This window comes from Agelaius tricolor, unplaced genomic scaffold, assembly GCF_023055355.1.
Source record: "Agelaius tricolor isolate 1412-34295 unplaced genomic scaffold, bAgeTri1.0.p SCAF_31, whole genome shotgun sequence".
NCBI classification, from domain to species: domain Eukaryota; kingdom Metazoa; phylum Chordata; class Aves; order Passeriformes; family Icteridae; genus Agelaius; species Agelaius tricolor.
In genome coordinates, this window is record NW_027269291.1 from 1,399,851 (window position 1) to 1,408,421 (window position 8,571).

Genomic DNA, 8,571 nt, shown 5'->3' on the forward strand with positions numbered 1-8,571 from the left:
AGAATACCCTGAGCTGGAAGGGATCAGAACTCCTGCACAGGAATCCCACCACGTGCTTGAGCAACGCTCCCTTCCTCTAAAAACCATTTGGAGATACAGAGTCAAGGCACCACGGTTACGCTTTAAAATCCAATATATTGCTCAACAAACCACACCACGGCACTCTCATTACAACTGGGTTTTCTGGGCCAGGAAATTCGCATTTCATCATTTTTCTAAGGGTGTGTGCGACCACCTGGGCTTGCAGCCAGAGCCGCCCAGAGGTCTCTACTGACCACACAAATGCTGAAAATGCAGCTTATACCTAAGTGTTTTTTTCCAGTAAAAATATTCAGCTAATGACAGCAGTGAGACTAATGCTGGTTTTTATGCCCTAGCAGGGAGCTGCAGACAACCGGCCCCAATCCTGGGCTGTCCCTTGCAGTCCCAGCTGTCCCCTCAGTGATGGCCATTCCCATCCCCATACCCCAGGCTCAGCACTCTCATGCAGTACCTCAAGAAAATGAGTGTAAAGACCTTGAACACAGCTTTAAGTCAGCAATGAACCAGTGCCAAGGAGGACAGCAGGGCAGTGTGTTATCAGCAGCCCCACATCCAGCACCCAGGGTCACACAGGGAACACTATCTATTCTTAAGGGTAACAAAAATACCTTTCCTGAAAGACAACTGCGTGAGGAACTCAGCAGCTGCACACTCTCTCCTCACCTCGTCTCACTTGGAGAAAACTTTAGGAACCCAGGACCCTATGATGGCATGCAAACCTCTGGTATTATTGGTTTTTAATCTACCTTGAATTAGAGCTCAGCTAAAAAGCAGAAGTAGCAACAAATGTGGTTTTTATACTGGAACAGAAGAGTGAGGACAATCTGTTGCAAAGGAAATTAAAAGAAATTCCTGTGCAATCAAGCTTCTGATCACTGTACAGTGTAGGACTTTCTGCTGAGGCACAAACCAAGAGCCCAGATTCCAGCTTGACATTCCAGTACAGGTCTGGATCTTCCTGCAGCACAGACACAGCTGCAGCTTCCATGGTCCAGCCTGATCTGGAGATGAGTAGCAAAAATTGCTATGCAGTGTAAGATTACACAGCTTTGGCCTCTGACACGTACCTTCTATGGCCCTGCCAGTCTCAGGTTCCCACTCCAAACCGTGCCACAACTGGCCACTCCTGGACCAGCCACCCACCTGTCCCTCACACAGGATGTTCCTGACCCATGAACAAGAGCAGCTGTCCCCAGTGAAGCCCCAGTTTTACAGCATCATCCTTTGAAGTGTCCTCTTCTGCAAGGCACCCAGAACACTCAAACCCACAATAGCTGGTGAGGGCTGTGTACCCAGCTACTCACACCTGATTGTTACCTCATCTTTCCACCTATTAATCCTCATTACTTGCTCTGATTTGATCTGCCTCAAAAATTTAACAGTCTCTATACGATAAGTATATGCATATCTGTACATAAAAGAACTTTTAAGTGTTATTATTAATGGCTTTTGAGCCTAAAACCATGCTATTTCAGTTTGGGAAACATCCTGTATGTGGGAAAGGTGGATAGCCACTAAAAAACACAATGATGAGACTCTACCTGTTCTTAATAACAATACTTCCTATGAAAAATCCAGCATGGGAGAATCAGAGCCCAGGCAACCACAGGGAAGTGGCAATGGGAAGGAGAAGGCAGGAGCCCCCGTTCTGTGAGCATGGCACAGCCAGAGCTGGAGCAGCATGTTCCCCTCTGCTCCCACAAACCCTCTGCCCCTCTGAGGAGCTCTGGGTCATGAGCTTCACAGAACCCAGGGGCTGTAACTGAGCTGGTCTCTTCTGTGCCAATAAAACATTGCAAAACTGTGACAACACCAGGTGCCAGGAGCTTGAGCACAAGTGGGGTGGGGGGACGGTGAGAACAGCCCTCAGCCAGGTCCCGGCAGAGCTGCAGAGCAATTCAACCTGTGACACACTCAACACACCACAAAAATCAAGGTCCAGCAAGACCCTCCCCTCCAGAAGCAAACGCCGCTCGGCAGAGCTGCTGGGGGATGCAGCGGCCGGACACACCGATGGCCAGACACACCGACAGAGCCGGACACACCGACAGAGCTGGACAGCCTGACAGCTGGACACCCTGACAGAGCCGGACAGCTGGTCAGCCTGATGGCCGGACACACCGACAGCCAGACACCCTGACAGGGCTGGACACACCGACAGAGCCGGACACACCGACAGAGCCGGACACCCTGATGGTTGGACACACCAACGGCCCAACGGCTGGACAGCCCACTTGGAAGGCTGTGATAGATTTACAGAACACACCGATGGCCGGACAGCCTGACAGGGCTGGACAGCCTGACAGCTGGACACACCGACAGCCAGACAGGGCTACACATCCTGACAGAGCTGGACACCCGACAGGGCCAGACAGAGACAGACACCCTGACAGGGCTGGACACCCCACAGCCAGACAGCCTGATGGCCAGACAGCCCGACAGCTGGACACTGACAGCCGGACAGCCTGATGGCCGGACAGCCCAACAGGGATGGACGGACAGCCCAACAGCTGGACACTGACAGCCAGACAGACCGATGGCTGGACAGCCCAACAGGGACAGACGGACAGCCCGACGGCTGGACACTGACAGCCGGACAGACTGATGGCTGGACAGCCCAACAGGGATGGATGGACAGCCCGACAGCTGGACACTGACAGCCGGACAGACTGATGGCTGGACAGCCCGCGTGCCCCAGCAGCACACCAGGCACTGCTCCTTCCCTCAGCTCCTGCCGGCTCACGGGAGCCACAAAGGATCCAGAGCACCTCCCCGGCCCTGCCCTGCCCTCCCACAGCCTCCCAAACCAGCCCCATCTCCCCACCCCACAGGGCCTGCAGCTCTCTGAAACCTCACTGGGTTTTCTCCTCCACAGTTTTCCAGACTGCAGCATGAGACTAAGGAGCTGGCATTGAGGATGGGGACAAATGGGACATGCACAGGGCTGCCAACACCCCAGTGCCCGCGTGGGTGAGGCTCCACACAGCCACACGTCAAACCCCAACACATCAGCACGTGGCACTTTGGAAATGAAGACCAGTCTGCAGAGAATTTATCTCCTAATTCCCACCGGTGTCAGCAGGAGCTACAACAACACAGATTTCCAAGGTGTTTCACAATAATTTCCAAAACCACAACAGGGAGATTTAATTCGATTTTTAAAGCCCACAAAACAACTCACTGTTATTCTGTGTACAAAGAGCAAGAGCTTTGCTGCTGTGTTGGCCAACTGGAGATCAGATACCACAGCAGATTTGTGTAAGGTCAGTGTGAACGGATTGAGATAAGATTTTTGGTTTTCCCATTACAAGAGAATTTGTCTAAATTCAGCCCCAAATAACTGGCCTAAAGTCAGGCTGCTTTAGCTTGTAGATTTATGAAAATAGGGAAATATCCTTCCCTTTAGCACTTTTCTTCAGGTTTTATTCAGCTGCACAGAACTCAATTCCTGTACTTGAGTGTTTAGGACACATTTTTAATGTGCAGTAACATCAGCAAGGCAAGAGGTCACTTTTCTAAAGAAGCACCAGCAAAGCCCTGCCAAGCTCCACTCACACACAGGGAAACCAGAGGGACAGAAATGTGAGCAGGAAACTCCAGCTTTAGACTTTTGGTTTTCACAGGACAAAACCAAGACCCCTCTGACAGGTGTAGAAAAAACTCTTTTGATACTATAAATACATATACAAACCAGATCAAATCAGCAAGTTAAAAGGACCTTATAGTGTAAACTATAAGGGGTTTAAGGATGAACACAATAAAGAGAGGGAAAAAAAAGCAGGAAATCTTTCTTTTTCTGGGCAAGTCATGCCTTGATGTCTCGATGCTGCTGCACACAAGGACAGGTAACACCTGTAAATACACACACCTGCTCCCAAGAGGAGCCTCCACATCTCTTCACTACCGGCATTGGAATGGCTTTGGAAAGAGAAACACCCTGTACACACACAGGATGAATCCACGCTTCCAGCCATAACACCAAACCTCCATTTTAAAGTTCTGCATCAGCCAAGAAACTACGTGCAGGGCTCCAGCGTCATCCTGCACGGTCGGGAACCAGCCCAGCACCTGCCCAGGCACCTGAGCACACCCGAGCGGGCCGGGGCCGGGCCCGGGGAGCCCCGGGCAGCGGGGCACACGGGACGTACCTTGCTGGGCATCTTGGCCAGGCCCATCCTCACACCTGCGCTCCAGGTGGGCAGCACGGGGACGGCCTCCGGATCCTCGCAGCCTCTGCCGACGGGATGTAAGTTTCTTATTTATTTACTCGAGGAGGTGGGAAAGTGCAGGAGCTGGGGACAGAAAGGGCTGTCACAAGGGGGCCCCGCCGCCCCCTCCCACCGTTACCTCCATCCCGCCCCGGGCCGGCCGGCGTGGCCGGGCCCGGCGGCGCTCGCAGCGCGGCCCGGGGCGCGGGGGGCCGGGGCTGCCGCCACCCCCGATCCTTCTCGAAGCCCCCCGGGCCTGGCCTCGCTTCCCCGGGCTAAAATGGAGGCGCGGGGCGGGCGGGGGGGTCCCCGCTCCGCACGGAGCCGGCCGGGCCCGGCCCCCCGGGGCAGTGCGGCGGGGCGGAGCTCTCCCGGCGCCCCGGGCCCGGCGCCCGCCGCGACCCTGCCCGCGACCCCCAACTCCCGGGCGAGAGCGGCCGCCCGCCCCCCCCGGCCCCGCCGCGGCCCGGCCCCCGCGGCCAAGTTGCGGGACGGCGGGGCCGGGGCCCGGGGCCGGCGCTGCCCGCGGGGCGGGGGCCGCGACCCCCGGGCCGAGCGTGGCCCCCTCCCCGAGCCCCCCGCCCGCTCCGCGACCCCCGCCCGCTCCTACCTGCGCCGCTCCACCGCCTTCAAGCGGGGACCTTCCGCCCTCCCCCGCGCCCATTGGCTGCGCGCGGGGCATGGGCGCGTCCCATTGGCTGCGGCCGCGTCAATCAGCGCGGGGGGGCGGGGCGGGCGGTGATTGATGCGGTGCCGCCGCTCGGCCCCTGCCCCGCGCCCCCCCCCCCCCACCACCGCCCCCCTCCCCGGGACCCCCCCCCAAACCCCGGCACCGGCACCGACCGGGGGGTCCCGGGCGCGCCCCCGCCCCCCGGGGCAGCCGCGGGTCCGGCCGGGCCGCGGGAGCGGCGGGCGGGGGGCGAGGGGGCGGCCCCGGGTGCGGGGCGGGTGCGGGGCTGGGAGGTCACGGGGCGCCGGTGTCCCGCAGGTGGCACCGCGCCGGCAGCCGGGGCACGCGTGGGGCGTCCCGCGGGCCGCAGGCCACTCGTGCTCCGTGCGGGGCGCGGGTCCCGCGGCGGGGAGGGACCTGCCGGGGCAGCGGGAGGAACCGCCGGGACACCGAGCACCGGCGCGGGGAACGAGGGCTGCGGGGACAGCGGGGACAGCGGGCCCACGGATGGCACCAGGCCCACGTCCCACAGGTGACACAGGGCCCGTGTCGCCTGCGTGGCTCCGGGCCTCTGTCCAGTGCCACCCCTGCCATGGCAGGGACACTTCCACTGTGCCAGGGAGACCCAATGTCCAGCCTGGCCTTGGGCACTGCCAGGGATCCAGGGCAGCCCCAGCTGCTCTGGGCACCCTGTGCCAGGGCCTTGCCAAAGTCTGAGTAAAGAATTTCCTCCTCACATCTATAATCTAATTCTCTTCCAGTTGGAGAGAATTCCCTCTCTTGTTCTCAGTTCCCCCTCTTGTTCTATGTGCCTGTGTAAAAAGTTACTCTCCCTCTTTTTTCCTAAGCCCTTTTGAGGACTGGAAGGAAGTTTGAGATGCTCCAAACACACTTTGAGAGGTGGCCATGCTGATCCCACACAGAGCAGCTGCAGTCACTGTCCCCACACAGACACTGTCCTTGCTCTCCTTCCCCAGGGAACATGAAACAGCCAGGTTGTTTTTCCTGGTTATCCAGGAAAATCCAGACTAAGACTTTATTCTGAGGTGACAAAGTTTAAAAGCACTGGGATCCCTGGCTTAGGAAAACCCAGTTCCATTCCATTAAAAATAAAAAGCAATTCATGCTCGTGGATCAGCTCTAAAAGTTGCAGATTTGGACAGAGGGACAGAAAATAAGATGTTGTAGCACCAGAGTCAGTAGTGAACAACAGAACAAACCTTGGTAAGATGTAGGTGCTCCTAAAGAGCTCCTGGTGCTCAGCACACGGCTGTGATTCAGCCCTGGAACGATGGACAAATCCAACTTCATCGCTGCTTTGCCTTTGTCTGAAGGCACCTAAAGCTCAGCCTGCCTGAGCACAGCCTGGGTGCAGCACTAGGCAGAGCCCTTGGGGGAGGCTGCAGAGGGGCACAGGAGAACAGCTCAGCTCTCACTGCACCCAGACACAGGAACACACATCCAGGAGCAACAGGACCATGGGGGAAGCAGCTAGGAATGGGTTAATCTCAGTGTTGCTTGTACAGCCAAACTCGGCTCTCAGAAATTACCAAATAGGTTGGGCAAAAATGAGTGGTAAAAGGTTCAATCCAAGATGCCCACGTGCAGCAGGAGGAATTTCTGCACAGCCATGAGCCTTCCTTCCTGGCAAGCTTTTCCTCCAGCTCTGCAAGTGTAAGACACTGTGATAATTAATTTCTCTGCTGAGCAACAGCAGCTGCAACCACAGGGTGAGGACCTGCTATGGAAGGCAGAAAAAAAAAAGAAAATAAAACTAACCTGCTCCATACCTGAGAGCTTCTTGAATCTCCTGTCGCTGCAGGATGGGAGGTGAGGATGAGCAGCAACAACTTCTCTGGACACCAGGAAGGATTCATCCCCAGTATCCCACCCATCCCTGCCCTGGGCAGTGGATGGACACGTGGCAGGACACATTCCCTGTGTCCTGTCCCTCCATCCTTGTCCCCAGCCCCTCTGCAGCTCTCCTGGAGCCCCTTCAGGCCCTGGCAGGGCTCTGAGCTCTCCCTGGAGCTTCTCCTCTCCAGGTGAGCCCCTCCAGCTCTCCCAGCCTGGCTCCAGGGCTCCTCTGGACTCATCCCAGCAGCTCCAGGTCCTCACACCCATGTCACACCCATGTCACACCTCCCACCTCACCCAAAACTCCAGCCAGGGCCTTGCAGCCCGTTTGGAAGCTGTGGTAGATTTACAGGTGACACAGGACAGAAAAGAGCCCTGTGCACCCCAAGGTGCCCTTAAACCTTTCCCAACCTCTGTCACTTGCCCAGCTCCTGAAGGGCAAATCCCACCCCTGACCCAAAGCAGCTGGGGCTAAGCCTGCTTTTAAAAGTAATTTATTTGGATTTTCCACATCCTTTCATGAATTGCAAATATATTAACAGAAAAGAATTTTTTCCCCCTAGGACTGTACAATTTTTGAAATTAAAAAAAAAATCAAGAAAAGCAAAAAAAAAAAAAAAAAAAGGACAAATTACATTGTTTCAATGCAAATAGCAACACCACACCCACACTTTGCATTCTTCCATAGTTTTGTTGTAAGAAAATGAAATGACAGTTCCCTAATTCTCTTCAGTGAACACTTGCTCACCTCCCTGCCAGTGTCTCCGTGCTCAGCCTCTTCCTCCCTGTCCCTCCTCAAAGAGCCAAATTTTAGTCCTTCAATACTAATTTTGTGTTTTTCCTTAGAATGTAAAATAGCAGCAAGGGCTAAATGTGACCCTGGATTCTTGGGAAAAAAGAAAATACCTTTAAGGTAGGATGACCATACAAAGCCAGGAATGTTTTTATGTATTAAATCTTCCAAATAGCACAAACATCCTTTGAACATCCCAGCTCAATTAAGAGCTTTTTCCAAGGGGTTGAAAGTTTTACTGCAGTTTTCAGGGAACAAATAAAAAAGGAAAAAAAGGCCCCACAATTCCTGGATCTCTGGTCCCCACATGAACAACTTTTGTTATGGAAAAGTAAATAGCACCTGCTTCCTCCTGCTTTTTGTTTAGAAAATATGCTGGGAACCAAAAGGAAGCCAATTAACAGGGTAATTAGTGGCGTTCCACAAGTGCTGCCTGCAGACCTTACCGGGAGGTGCTGCTCAGACTCCTCTGGTGAGGGATGTGCTGGAAAACCCCAACCACAGCAGGAGAGACCCAGGAGCCTCAGGAGCTCCAGGCAATGCTGAGCCCTCGGGGAAGGGGAATCACCCAGAGCAGCCTCAGCCCCAGGAACGGATCCCTGTGAGAGCCTCGCTCCAGCCCAGATCCATCCCAGCCCCAGCTGATCAAAGTGCAGGGCACAGGCACAGAGCTCCTTTAACCTCTGCTCATTCCTCAGATTTTAGAGGGGTTTTTCCATTCCCTCCGAGGGGAATTGAAGCCTATTTTTCACTGCCCATCCTCCTACTTCAAAAAAAAAACCCCACTGCACCACAGAATTCTATTTTTGCTCAGAACTTGGGGATGATTTTTCAAAGGATAAAGGTGTCCATGTGGCTCTTGATCAGAGAGAAGCTGGGACAGAAGAGGTGCCAAGTGGACAAGGACAGAATTCAAAAGAAATTGAAGTGTGAAGGAAACTAAAGAGACACCTAAAAACCAATAGATTAAGAAAAAAAAAATTAAGACTGATCACAACAAA

At 54.8% G+C, this 8,571-nt stretch overlaps 1 protein-coding gene across 3 annotated transcripts in view; it reads right to left on the reverse strand.

Moving 5' to 3' along the window:
* KANSL1 (KAT8 regulatory NSL complex subunit 1) overlaps positions 1–4,954 on the reverse strand; it is a 75,478-nt gene extending 70,524 nt beyond the window's left edge. Inside the window, exons 1-2 of one of the 3 annotated variants that reach the window (XM_071451078.1) lie at positions 4,861–4,954; positions 4,191–4,334 (exon numbers count right to left, since the gene is read on the reverse strand). The gene's annotated coding sequence lies outside the window, so the exon portion shown is untranslated. Of the gene's footprint in view, positions 1–4,190; positions 4,656–4,860 lie in introns of those variants that run through there. The other 2 variants (XM_071451080.1, XM_071451081.1) reach the window with 2 other exon arrangements.
* Between the last annotated feature and the right edge of the window lie 3,617 nt (positions 4,955–8,571).